At 42.7% G+C, this 12,231-nt stretch overlaps 1 non-coding gene and 1 pseudogene across 1 annotated transcript; both read left to right on the top strand.

The window, feature by feature from the left end:
* Positions 1 to 224: 224 nt before the first annotated feature.
* LOC138803716 (small nucleolar RNA SNORA40) lies at positions 225 to 355 on the top strand. The gene has a single exon (XR_011365015.1). It is a non-coding gene; the product is annotated as a small nucleolar RNA SNORA40 (small nucleolar RNA).
* An 8,301-nt stretch (positions 356 to 8,656) lies between these two features.
* On the top strand, positions 8,657 to 11,276 carry LOC138803711 (chromobox protein homolog 3 pseudogene; annotated as a pseudogene).
* Positions 11,277 to 12,231: the final 955 nt, after the last annotated feature.

Genomic DNA, 12,231 nt, shown 5'->3' with positions numbered 1-12,231 from the left:
CACTTGCTGGCTTTGAGTTGAAGAGCTCAGGGGTCAGTGCTCAGGGCCAAAGTGCAAGCCTCATAACCAACAATAACAACAAAAAAATGGTCAGAGCATATTAATTTATGCCAGCCTAAACTGGGAACCTTTCAAAGATCCGTTGCTAAGGAAAACAGAACATGCAATACTGAGAACATGCCAAGAACATAAGTGAATATCATAGACAAAAATATAGACTAAGAAGCACTTATGTCTGTGTGTTTGTTTAATTTGTAGCAAAGCCTTACAGACAGGTGCAAACAGTAAATCTTCTTTTGCAGCTTCAAACTCATTGTTGAATATGAGGTTTTTGGTACATGTAGGAAGTAATATGATTCCTACAATACTTGGCAATAATGAGGGTTTGTTAATTCATGCATGTTGGCTCTGAGAATAAAGTTGTAAAAGCTTAAAAAATTAACTAGGCTGGCAATGTGGCTTAGTGGTAGAGTGCTCGCCTAGCACCCATGAATCCCTGGTTGAATTCCTCAGTAACACATAAACAGAAAAAGCTGCAAGTGGCGCTGTGGCTCAAGTGGTAGAGTGGTAGCCTTGAGCAAAAGAAGCTCAAGGACAGTGACCAGGCCCTGAGTTCAAGCCCCAGGACAGGCAAAAAAAAAAAAAAAATTAACCAAATTAACCAAAGCAAAGCAGTAAGATGTGCCCTTTCCATGCCCCCCCCCAAAAAAAACCCTCATAATGTATATTTTATTTATATAATGGTCAAACCAGGCTTGTGGCTGAAAAGAAAAATACAAGAACTTTCTAGGGAGCTAGAAATACAGTCTATGGTGACCTACTGGTGGCTTCCTGAATGTTTTCAGTTGCCAGACTTCATTGAGCTATACACGTTAAGACTTTCACTTGTATAAACAATATACCCATGTTTTAAATGAGACCCCTGGGTTATTAGTTACTTGACAGTAGACTCCTTATCTCAACTAGACAGGCAGGGCACTGTGCGAGGCTCTGGGAACCCACAGAAACAAAGACATAGTATCTGCCTTTGATCAATATTTGTTGTTGATAATATTTGGAATGCACCAAATTCATGATTAAGCTTTGTTCTGAGAAAAAAAAATGACCATTTTTCTCAAGAGCAAAAGGGTCTTTAAAAAGGACCTGTACCACCAACCATAAGACTGAGAGAGCCTTACTTCAGACTTTTGTTGTTGTTGTTTTTTCAGTCTTGGGACTTGAACTCAGGGCCTAGCCACTGTCCCTGAGGCTCTTTATGCTCAAAGCTGGCACTCTACCACTTGAGCCACAGTACCACTTTCAGGGTTTTTTTTTTAGTAGTTTATTGGAGATAAGAATCTCACAGATGGGGCTGGGAAGTTGGCTCAGTGGTAGAGCGCTTGCCTTGTATGCCTGAGGCCCTGGGTTCGATTCCCAGCACCACATAAGCAAAAAGAAAAAAGCCGGAAGTGGCACTGTGGCTCAAGTGGTAGAGCACTAGCCTTGAGCTGAAGAGCTGAGGGACAGTGCCCAGGCCCAGAGTTCAGGCCCCACAACCGGACCCAAAAAAAAAAGAATCTCACAGACTTTCCACCTCCTGAGGAGATAGGACTACAGGCATGAGCCACGTACACATGGCACTTCAGACTTCTTCTTTTTTTTTTTTTTTTTTTGTCGGTCGTGGGGCTTGAACTCTGGACCTGGGCGCTGTCCCTCAGCTCTTCAGCTCAAGGCTAGCGCTCTACCACTTGAGCTACAGCGCCACTTCCAGTTTTCTGGTGGTTTATTGGAGATAGGAGTCTCACAGTCTCTCCTGCCCGGGCTGGCTTTGAACCTCGATCCTCAGATCTCAGCCTCCTGAGTAGCTAGGATTACAGGCGTGAGCCACCAGCGCCCGGCCAGACTTCTTCTAAAGGGAATACTTGCTTATAAACTGAGAAAATTATGAATCAGAACTCATCAGGGTGACCAGAAGAGTAGGGTGTTTTTGTGTGTCTTTGAGCCAATCAACTTTCTGAGGGAGAAGGAGGAAGGTATACTGCTCTCTCTTTTTGTTTCCATATGAATCTGACTTACATTTGTTCTGTCTTTCATATTCCTTGTAGAGTTTCCAAATAAAATTGAAATGTATTTCTTTCTTTCTTTCTTTTCCAGTTCTGGGGCTTGAACTCGGGGCCCTCTTTTGCTCAAGGCTAGCGTTCTACCACTTGAGCCACAATGCCACTTCTAGCTTTTCCTGAGTAGTCTATTGTCCCGACCCACAGGACTTCAACGAGGGCGGTGAACCTAAGCGAGAAGGAATGAAGGGACAAGAGACACAAAGAAGGACAGCAAGACAAGGATTCTGATCAAGCTGCCAAATTTTATTTTTCACACAAGGGTATTTATATGCTTGGACTTAGGGCGTGGTGCAAAGGTGGTGTTAGTAGATTTAGGGTGGGGTGAAAAGATGGTCCTGAGTAGCTGCAGGGTGTTTACTTTAGGGCATGGTGAAAAGGTAGGATTCTGTAAACTCAGCCTCAGGTTGTTCCAGTGAGATAGTTAAGCCTATCAAGTATGAGAGACTTAACTTTTGGCTCCCAACAGTCTATTGGAGCTAAGAGTCTCCAAATTTCCTGCCTGAGCTTGGCTTCAAAATATGATTCAGCTTCCAGAAGTGGAGCTGTGGCTCAAAGTAGTAGAATAATAGCTTTGAGCAAAAGAGCTCAGGGATGGTGCCCACACCCTGAGTTCAAACCCCACAACCCAAAAACAAAAACAAAACAAATAAAATGTGAGAGTCCTTGATTTAAGTTACATAAATCAATAAATGTAATATACCACATCAACAAAGACAAGAACCACATGATCATCTCAAAGATGCAGAAAAAGCCTTTGACAAAATCCAACATCCATTCATGTTAAAAGTTTTAGAGAAGCTAGGAATAGAAGGCATGTTCCTTAAAATAATGAAGGCTATATATGTCAGATCAATAGCCAATATACCGAATGGTGGAAAAACTAAAACTAAAACCATTTCCCCTAAAAATCATGAAAAAGGTAAGAATGTCCACTCTCTCCACTCCTCTTCAATATAGTTCTGGAATTCCTAGCCAGGGAATAAGGCAAGAAAAGTACATAAAAGGGATTCATATAGGGAAAGAAGTCAAACTATCCCTATTGCAGATGATATGATCTTATACCTAAAACACCCAAAAGATTCCAACCCCAAGTCCCTAGAATAGATGAATCACTTTGGCAAACTAGCAGGGTACCCCACAAATGTGTAGCAGGATAAATCCACAAAGTCAATAGCCTTTCTGTATGCCAACAATGTACAAGAAGAGAGGGAAGTAGGGAAAACAATTCCATTTGCCATAGTCTCAAAAAACAAAACAAAGCAAGCAAGCAAGCAAGCAAACAAACAAAAAACCACAAATAAACCTTCCCAAAGATGTAAGAGATCTTTATAGTGAAAATTATAAAAAATTTCAATAAAATAAATAAAAATTTGAAGAAAGAAATCAAAGAGGTTACCAGGAAATGGAAAAGACCCTTTGAGTTCATGGATAGATAGAATTAACATTGTGAAAATGGCCATGATTCCAAAAATGATAAACAGTGCAATTGTCATCAAAATCCCAATTATATACTTTTTTTTTCTTGGTCGTGGGGCTTGAACTCTGGGCTTGGGCACTGTCCATGTGCTCTTCAGCTCAAGGCAAGTGCTCCACCACTTGAGCCACAGCACCACTTCCAGTTTTCTAGTGATTTATTGGAGATAAGAGTCTCACTGAGTTTCCTGCCCAGGGCTGGCTTTGAACCATGATCTTCAGATCTCAGCCTCCTGAGTAGCTAGGATTACAGGCGTGAGCCACCAGTGCCCAGTTTTTCCAATGATATACTTTACAAGGATAGAGAAAATGACCCAAAAATTCCTATGAAACAAAAGGCCTTGAATAGCCAAAGCAATTCTAGTCACAAAAAAAAAAAAAAAAAGTAATGGGGGTGGTATCACAATACCACACCTCAAGCACTACAGAGCTACAATAACAAAAACAGTCTGTCCATGTGGTAATCCTAGCTACTCATGTGGCTGAGATATGAGGATCACAGTTCAAAGCCAGCCCAGGCAGTAAAGTCCATGAGACTCTTAACCTCCAATCAATCACCAGAAAACCACCAGTGGTACTGTGGCTGAAGTGGTAGAGTGCTCGCCTTGAGCTGAAGAGCTGAGGGACAGCGCCCAGGCCCAGAGTTCAAGCCCTACAACCCACAAATAAAAACAAAAACAAAAACTAGAAGTGAAGCTGTGACTCAAAGTAGTTCAGCACTAGCTTTGAGCAAAAAAGTTAAAAAAGTTCAGGTTCAGTGTCCAGGTCCAGAGTTCAAGCCCCATGACTGAACAAAAAAAGAAAAAAGGCCTGGACTTTTGCACAAAAATAGACCTGAAGGGGCTGGGAAGGTGGCTCAGTGGTAGAGTGCTTGCCTTGCATGCATGAGGCCCTGGGTTCTATTCCTCAGCACCACATAAGCAAAAAAGAAAAAAGCCAGAAGTGGCACTGTGGCTCAAGTGGTAGAGCGCTAGCCTTGAGCTGAAGAGCTGAGGGACAGCGCCCAGGCCCCAGAGTTCAGGCCCCACGACTGGACCCGCCCACCCCCGCAAAAAAATAGATCTGAAGACCAATGCAGCACATTAGAAATCCCAGAAATAAAACCTTATGCTTAGTTATTTGATATTTGATAAGTGGGCCAAAAGCATACAGTGGGGAGAGGGGGGACAGCCTCTTCAATAATTGGTGTTCAGGGCTGGGAAGGTGGCTCGGTGGTAGAGTGCTTGCCTTGCATGCCTGAGGCCCTGGGTTCGATTCCTCAGCACCACATAAGCAAAAAGAAAAAGCTAGAAGTGGCGCTGTGGCTCAAGTGGTAGAGCGCTAGCCTTGAGCTGAAGAGCTGAGGGACAGCACCCACGCCCAGGGTTCAGGCCCCACGACTGGACTCAAAAAAAAAAAAAATAATAATTGGTGTTCAGAAAATGAAGGTGGCTCAGTGGTAGAGCGCTTGCCTTGCATGCATGAGGCCCTGGGTTCGATTCCTCAGCACCACATAAGCAAAAAAGAAAAAAAGCTGGAAGTGGCACTGTGGCTCAAGTGGTAGAGTGCTAGCCTTGAGCTGAAGAGCTGAGGGACAGCGCCCAGGCCCAGAGTTCAGGCCCCATGACCGGACCCAAAAAAAGAAAAAAAATGGGGCATCCATATACAGAAAATTACAAGTAGATTTCTGTCACTATGTACTAATGGATTGAAGACCTCAATGTCGGACCCCAAAACCTTGAAATTACTGCAAGAGGGAGTATGAGAAACACTAGAACTTATAGGTATTGTTAGAAACTCTTTGAAAAGAGTTCCAGGGGAACAACTGTCAGGAGAGAAACTTGACAAGTGGGACTTCATCAAAATAAAAAGTTTCTGCAGAGCAAAGGATATAGTTACTAAACTAGAAAGACAGCCAACAGACTTGGAGAAAATCTTTACCAGCAACATATCAGACAAAGGCCTAATATCCAAAATATACAAACAGCTCAAGAAACTAACCCCTCCCAAATGCAATAAACCAATCACTAAATGGGCAAAGAGCTAAGGAGAGACTTCTCAGAAAAAGTAAGAATGGCAAGGAGATACATGAGGAAATGCTCCTTATCTCTGGCCATCAAGGAAATGTAAATCAAAACAACTCTAAGATACCACTTGACACTAGTTAGAATGGCCAATATTATAAATTTGAACAACAACAACTGTTGGCAGCGACATGAGGAAAAAGGAACTCTACTGCACTGTTGGTGGAATTGTAAACTAGTAATCATTCTGGACAACAGGATGGAGGTACCTCAAAAAACTAAACATAGACCTTCCCTACAATCCGCAATACCACTTCTACTAAGAACATTATGAGCTAGGATATGATAAAGACATCTCCACATCTATGTTCATTGCTGCATTATTCACATTGGGCAAGATATGGAAACAGCTGGGGCTGGGAAGGTGGCTCAGTAGTAGAGTGTTTGCCTTGCATGCCTGAGGCCCTGGGTTCGATTCCCCAGCACCACATAAGCAAAAAGAAAAAAAAGCCGGAAGTGGCACTGTGGCTCAAGTGGTAGAGTGCTAGCCTTGAGCTGAAGAGCTGAGGGACAGCGCCCAGGCCCAGAGTTCAGACCCCACGACCGGACCCAAAAAAAAAAAGATATGGGAACAGCTCAGATGCCCTACAATAGATGAGTGGATCAAAATATTTGGTACTGGGGCTGGGAAGATGGCTCAGTGGTAGAGCGCTTGCCTTGCATGCATGAGGCCTTGGGTTTGATTCCTCAGCACCACATAAGCAGGGGAAAAAAAAGCCGGAAGTGGCGCTGTGGCTCAAGTGGTAGAGTGCTAACCTTGAACTGAAGAGCTGAGGGACAGCGCTTAGGCCCAGAGTTCAGGCCCACAACTGGACCCCCCCAAAAAACAATTTTGGTACCTAATACAAGGAATTTTACACCATCATTAGAAAGAACAATGTTGGGACTGGGAAGGTGGCTCAGTGGTAGAGCACTTGCCTTGCATGCATGAGGCCCTGGGTTCGATTCCTCAGTACCATGTAAGCAGAAAAAAAATAAAAAGGTGAAGAGACAGGGCAAAAAAATTTCCAACAAAAGTTTCTCAACAAGATAAAAGAGAATTTGAAAAGCAAAATTAAATAAAACTTGAAAAAAAAAAAAAGAAAGAACAATGTTATGTCATTTGCAGGGAAATGAATGGAACTAGAACAAACCATTATCAGTGAGGTAAGCCAAGCTCAGAGAGACAAACAGCACATGTTTTCTCTGATATGCAGAAGTTAGATCTAAAATACGTTGGAAGCCAGGTGCCAGTGGCTCATGCCTGTAATCCTTGTTACCCAGAGGGCTGAGATCTTCATTTTTGAAGCCAGTCCAGGCAGAAAAGTCCCCATGAGACCCTTATCTCCAATTAAGCATTCAAAAACCAGAAGTGGTTCTATGGCTCAAGTGGTAGAGCACTAGCCTTGAGCACAAAGAAGCTAAGGGGCTAAGGGATGGGCCCAGGCCCTGAGTTTAAGCCCCACAAATGACCAAAAGAAAAAAGAAAAAAAAATACAGCCAGGTGCCTGTGGCTCACGCCTGTAATTCTAGGTACTCAGGAGACTGAAATCTGAGGATCGTGGTTCAAAGCCAGTCCAGGCAGCAAAGTCCATGAGACTCTTATCTCCAATTAACCACCAGAAAACTGAAAATGACACTGTGGCTCAAATGGTAAAGCACTAGCCTTGAACTAAAGAGCAGAGGGACAGTGCCCAAGCCCAGAGTTCAAGCCCCACAACTGACAACAACAACAACAACAACAACAACAACAAACTAACTGGAAATCAGTTTTAGTTTTTGCCATGAAATCATCATACAATGTTGGAAGAATTCAGAAAAGAATTAAATCACCTGAGTTTTAACTTGATTAGAGAAAAGAAATGATGAATTAAATATGTGGGACTGAATACATGATTTTTATTCCCACTCATCCCTGAGTCTACAAAAATAATCTGTAGGCCAGGTGCTGGTGGCTCATACCTATCATCCTAGCTACTCAGGAGGCTGAGCTGTGAGGACTTCAGTTCAATTCAAAGCCACCCCAGGCAGAAGACCATGGGATTCTTATCTCCAATTAAAATGCTGTAAGTAGAGGCAGTATAGGCATGACTCAAGTGGTAGAGTGCCAGCCTTAAAAAAAAAAAAAAAGCCAAGCAAGAGCATGAGACCCTGAGTTCAAGCCCAGTACTGTACAAAATAAAATAATTACATAAAAAATTTAAAATAGGGCTGGCTCAGTGGTAGAATGCTTGCCTTGCATGCATGAGGCCCTGGGTTCGAGTCCTCAGCACCACATAAGCAGAAAAAGCCAAAAAGGGCGCTGTGGCTCAAGTGGTAGAATGTAGCCTTGAGCTAAAGAGCTGAGGGACAATGCCCAGGCCCAGAGTTCAAGCCCCATGATCGGAAATAAAATAAAATAAAATAACTGAAGTGGATTAGGTTACAGAAACCAAGAAAAGTGACAACATGGATAAGATACATCAACACTGTTTGGGGAGATGAAAAGTGGGTGGATAAGTGGGGTTCACTTCTCAGATGAGAGAAAGTTGAATTCACGTGCTGCAATAGAGGACAGAGGGCTAAAAAAGAAAAAAACAACTGATATTTTGCAGCAGCACACTGGAAAAGTCCACAAAGCAGAAGTTGAAGTATTGTTGTTGGGCAACAAATGACCTCAAGAACTAAATGGGTTAAAGAATGAAATCAGTTTTAATCTGTCCTGCTTCCTGTGGGACAGAAATATATACAGGACCTTGTTTAGTCATTGTTTCACAGTATCTGGAGCTCAACCAAAAGTCTCAAAGATGGGGGCTGGAGTAATTTGGTATATTCATTCACACTCATTTATTTGTGAGTCTGGTAGTTAATGTTTCTGTAGGCTAGAACTTTAAGGGAGTGAGGGGAACTACAACACATTCAGGGAAAGACCTAGGCTTCCTCACAGCTGACTTCCATTGGCAAACATCTCAAGAGAAAAGCTGTCAGAATGAGCTTTCTATAACCTAGCTTGGGAGTTACATTCTGTTACCATGTTCTTTTGATTATGACTACAAAGTTCCAAACAAACTCAAAAGGAGGAACATGGATGTTTACCTTAATGGAGGAGTGTGAAAATAGTTTGTAAGAAGTGTTTCCAAGGTAAGATATGCATAACTGTGGCCATTTTGTAAACCAAAATTTCCTTCAGGGCAAAAGATTGGCACATAAGGAAGGACCAGTTAACACCCTAAGGCCTCTTCTCTGCCTAGTCTCACCATCAACTCCTTCTACCCAGTTTCAGGAATGGAGAATCTAATCCAGAAACTTCACTAAGGGATGACAGACAGAGAAGGTGAAGCCTTACCAGAAGCTGAGCTAGTGTCAGCTGAGTCAATATACCCAATGAGGAGATTTCTAGTGTCTTCCTTCTTGGCTCTAAGGATGCTAACTGGCAGATCTATGACTATGCAACCAGACAATTAGAGGACTCCTTTCTGGAGAAACTATCAGCATAAGACGTAAGACATACAAATATAAACATTTAAGTTCTCCAGTGAAACAACAGTTCCTGGCCAATCCCACCAAAGGGACTCCCACCAGTGAGCCACCACCCCACAGAGTAGGGTGCTCAGAGGTCAAGCAGCAATATTTTTTTTTAGGGGGAGAGGGTCTTGGACTCAGGGCCTGAGCACTGTCCCTCAGCTTGTCCTTTCCTTTGAGTGAGAAACGCAAAGATAACACTACCACTTGAGCCACAGCTCTACTTCAGGCTTTTTGTTGGTGGTGGTGGCAGTTGCCTGGCTTGAATTCAGGGCCTGGGTACTGTCTCTGAGCCTCTTCATGCTCAAGGCTAGCACTCTACCACTTGAACCACAGTGCCACTTCCAGTTTTTGAGTGGTAACTGGAGATAAGAGTCTCACTGGAGCTTTTCTGCCCAGGATGGCTTCAAACCATGATCCTCAGATCTCAGCTTCCTGAGTAGCTAGGATTACAGGCGTGAGCCACCAGTGCCTTGCTTACTTCAGGCTCCCTGTTTGTTTTTTTAAACCAGAACATTTATTGTATGGCTAATCTTTTAAAGTCTTGCTTATGTGGTGCCAAGGAATCAAACCCAGGGCCTCATACATGCAAGGCAAGCGCTCTACCACTGAACCATCTTCCCAGCCCTGAGCCATCTTCCCAGCCCTGGCTTTTTGATAATTAATTGAGGATAAGAGCTCACCAATGTTCTTGCCCCAGCTGGTTTTAAACTTGTGATCCCATTAGAGCCCAGCTGCCTACCTTTTAAAGAAAAAATAAAAAGGACTATTCCTTAAGATCAGTTTCAGGCTGGGAATATGGCTTAGTGGTAGAGTGCTTGCCTAGCATGCATGAAGCCATGGGTTCCATTCCTCAGTACCACATACACAGAAAAAGCCAGAAGTGACACTGGGGCTCAAGTGGTAGAGTGCTAACCTTGAACAAAAGAAGCTCAGGGACAGTGCCCAGGCCCTGAGTTCAAGCCCTAGGACTGGCAGAAAAAAAATGTTAAGAAAAAAAAAAAAGATCAGTTTCCAGTCTACCAGATAATTGAGAGGGAGGTACAGAATTATCCATAAATCTAAGATTTGAGGGGCTGGGAAGGTGGCTCAGTGGTAGAGTGTTTGCCTTGCATGCATGAGGTCCTGGGTTCAATTCCTCAGCTCACATAAGCAGAAAAAGCCAGAAGTGGTCCTATGGCTCAAGTGGACAGTGCCCAGGCCCAGAGTTCAGGCCCCACTACTGACAAATTTTTTTTTAATCTAAGATATGACGGTGACCTTATTGTATGTGACATTTGCCAGGGTTAATTGTGCTTCTCTGGCTTCTCTTCTTCCCCACTTTTTCATGTGAGTTCGCACTCAGTCAAAGAGGAAAACTTTCTCCAGAGGAGGACAACCTTCCCCAATGGGAAGATCATTCTTCTGTCAAGGGTATGCTGATAGCTGCTCATCTCTGCTTATGGACTTCCCAAGGTCCATAAGCCTCCAGTCATGATATAACCATAGGCTCCCTGGTTACCAACCGTTTCCTTTAAAGTGATATACATTTGTTGCAGGTGCTGAAAGTGCATTGAAAGGTGCTGCAGAATCCAGGCCTGAAGCATCAAAGGTGGTAAATAATAACAGCTCTTCAAATCTGCAATTAAAACTACAGCTTCCAAGAAAATCACATTGCAAAAAAAAAATGGAAAAGAAATGGAATAGAAAGAGTGAAAAAGTTGAAGAGGTTTTAGTTGAAGAACTTGAAGAATATGAGGTGAAAAAAGTACTGGATCGACAGGTAGTGAATGGGAAGGTGAAATATTTGCTGAAGTGGAAAGGATACTCAGATGCTGACAATTCGTGGGAACCTGAAGAAAACTTACATTGTCCAAAATTAGTGAAAGCATTTTTTAATTCTCAAAAAGCTGGTGAAGGAAAGAATGGTACGAAAAGGAAATTTATATCAGAAAGTAAATCTGATGCTAGGAAATCCAAGAAGAAAAAAGATGCAAAGGGTTTTGCCCGGGGCCTGATGGCTGAACAAATACTTGGTGCCACCAACATTTTTGGAGAGTTGATGTTTGTCATAAAATGGAAAGATTCAAATAAGAATGACTTGGTGCTGGCAAAAGAGGCACATGTGAAGTGTCCTCAAGTTGTAATTGCTTTTTATGAAAAGAATCTAACTTGGATTTAGATAACAAAGCATTATTTTTGAAATATATACTTATGTATACATATAAAATATGAGTCTTGGGTTTTGAATTACTAGTGTGAACAAAAATTACATTGTAGGGGCTGGGAAGGTGGCTCAGCGGTAGAGTGCTTACCTTGTATGTATGAGGCCCTGGGTTCGATTCCTTAGCACCACATAAGGAGAAAAAGCCGGAAGTGGCGTTGTGGCTAAAGTGGTATTGCGCTATAGCGCCTTGAGCCGAAGAGCTGAGGGACAGTGCCCAGGTACAGAATTCAGGCCACAGGACTGACAAAAAAAGATTTACATTCTAGCCGGGCACTGGTGGCTCATGCCTGTAATCCTAGCTACCCAGGAGACTAAGATCTGAGGATTCCAGTTCAAAGCCAGCCTGGACAGGAAAGTCCATGAGACTTATCTACAACTAACCACCAGAAAACAGGAAGTGGTGCAGTGGCTCAAAGTGGTAGTGCATTAACCTTGAGCTGAAGAGCTCAGGGACAGGGCTTAGGCCCAGAGTTCAAGCCCTACAACTGACAAAAAAAGAAGAAGAAGAAGAAAGAAAAAAAAAGAATTACATTCTAATGAAAATTAAGTTTGATATTCTGGCTACTTAGAACAAATAAAACTAATAATTGCTTCCTTTATCAAAAAAGAACGTTTGATACCATGGTATATTTCCTCTGTGTTCAAAAGCAGGTTTTCTAAATGTTATGGAAAATTTTCAGTCATTACTTATCAGAACAACTTGTCTTTAATTGCTATGTCAAAGGACTATCCTGGACTCCCTCCCCCACACCCACCCCCAGTTATAACCTAACTGAACAATGTTTTAGTGGCTCCCAAGTTTAGCAACTATGTTCTTACTCATTTTCTGCCTGCAGAATCTGACCATTTCTTGTTTTGTTCTTTTAACTTTTTGGCTTTTTGGTGGTGCCTTCAGCTGCAGCATTTTGGT

This window comes from Dipodomys merriami, unplaced genomic scaffold (assembly GCF_024711535.1).
Source record: "Dipodomys merriami isolate MVZ:Mamm:240054 unplaced genomic scaffold, mDipMer1.0.p SCAF_346, whole genome shotgun sequence".
In the NCBI taxonomy this organism is placed as follows: Eukaryota; Metazoa; Chordata; class Mammalia; order Rodentia; family Heteromyidae; genus Dipodomys; species Dipodomys merriami.
Note: the sequence above shows the minus strand (reverse complement) of the source record. Positions and strands in the feature narration are given on the sequence as shown.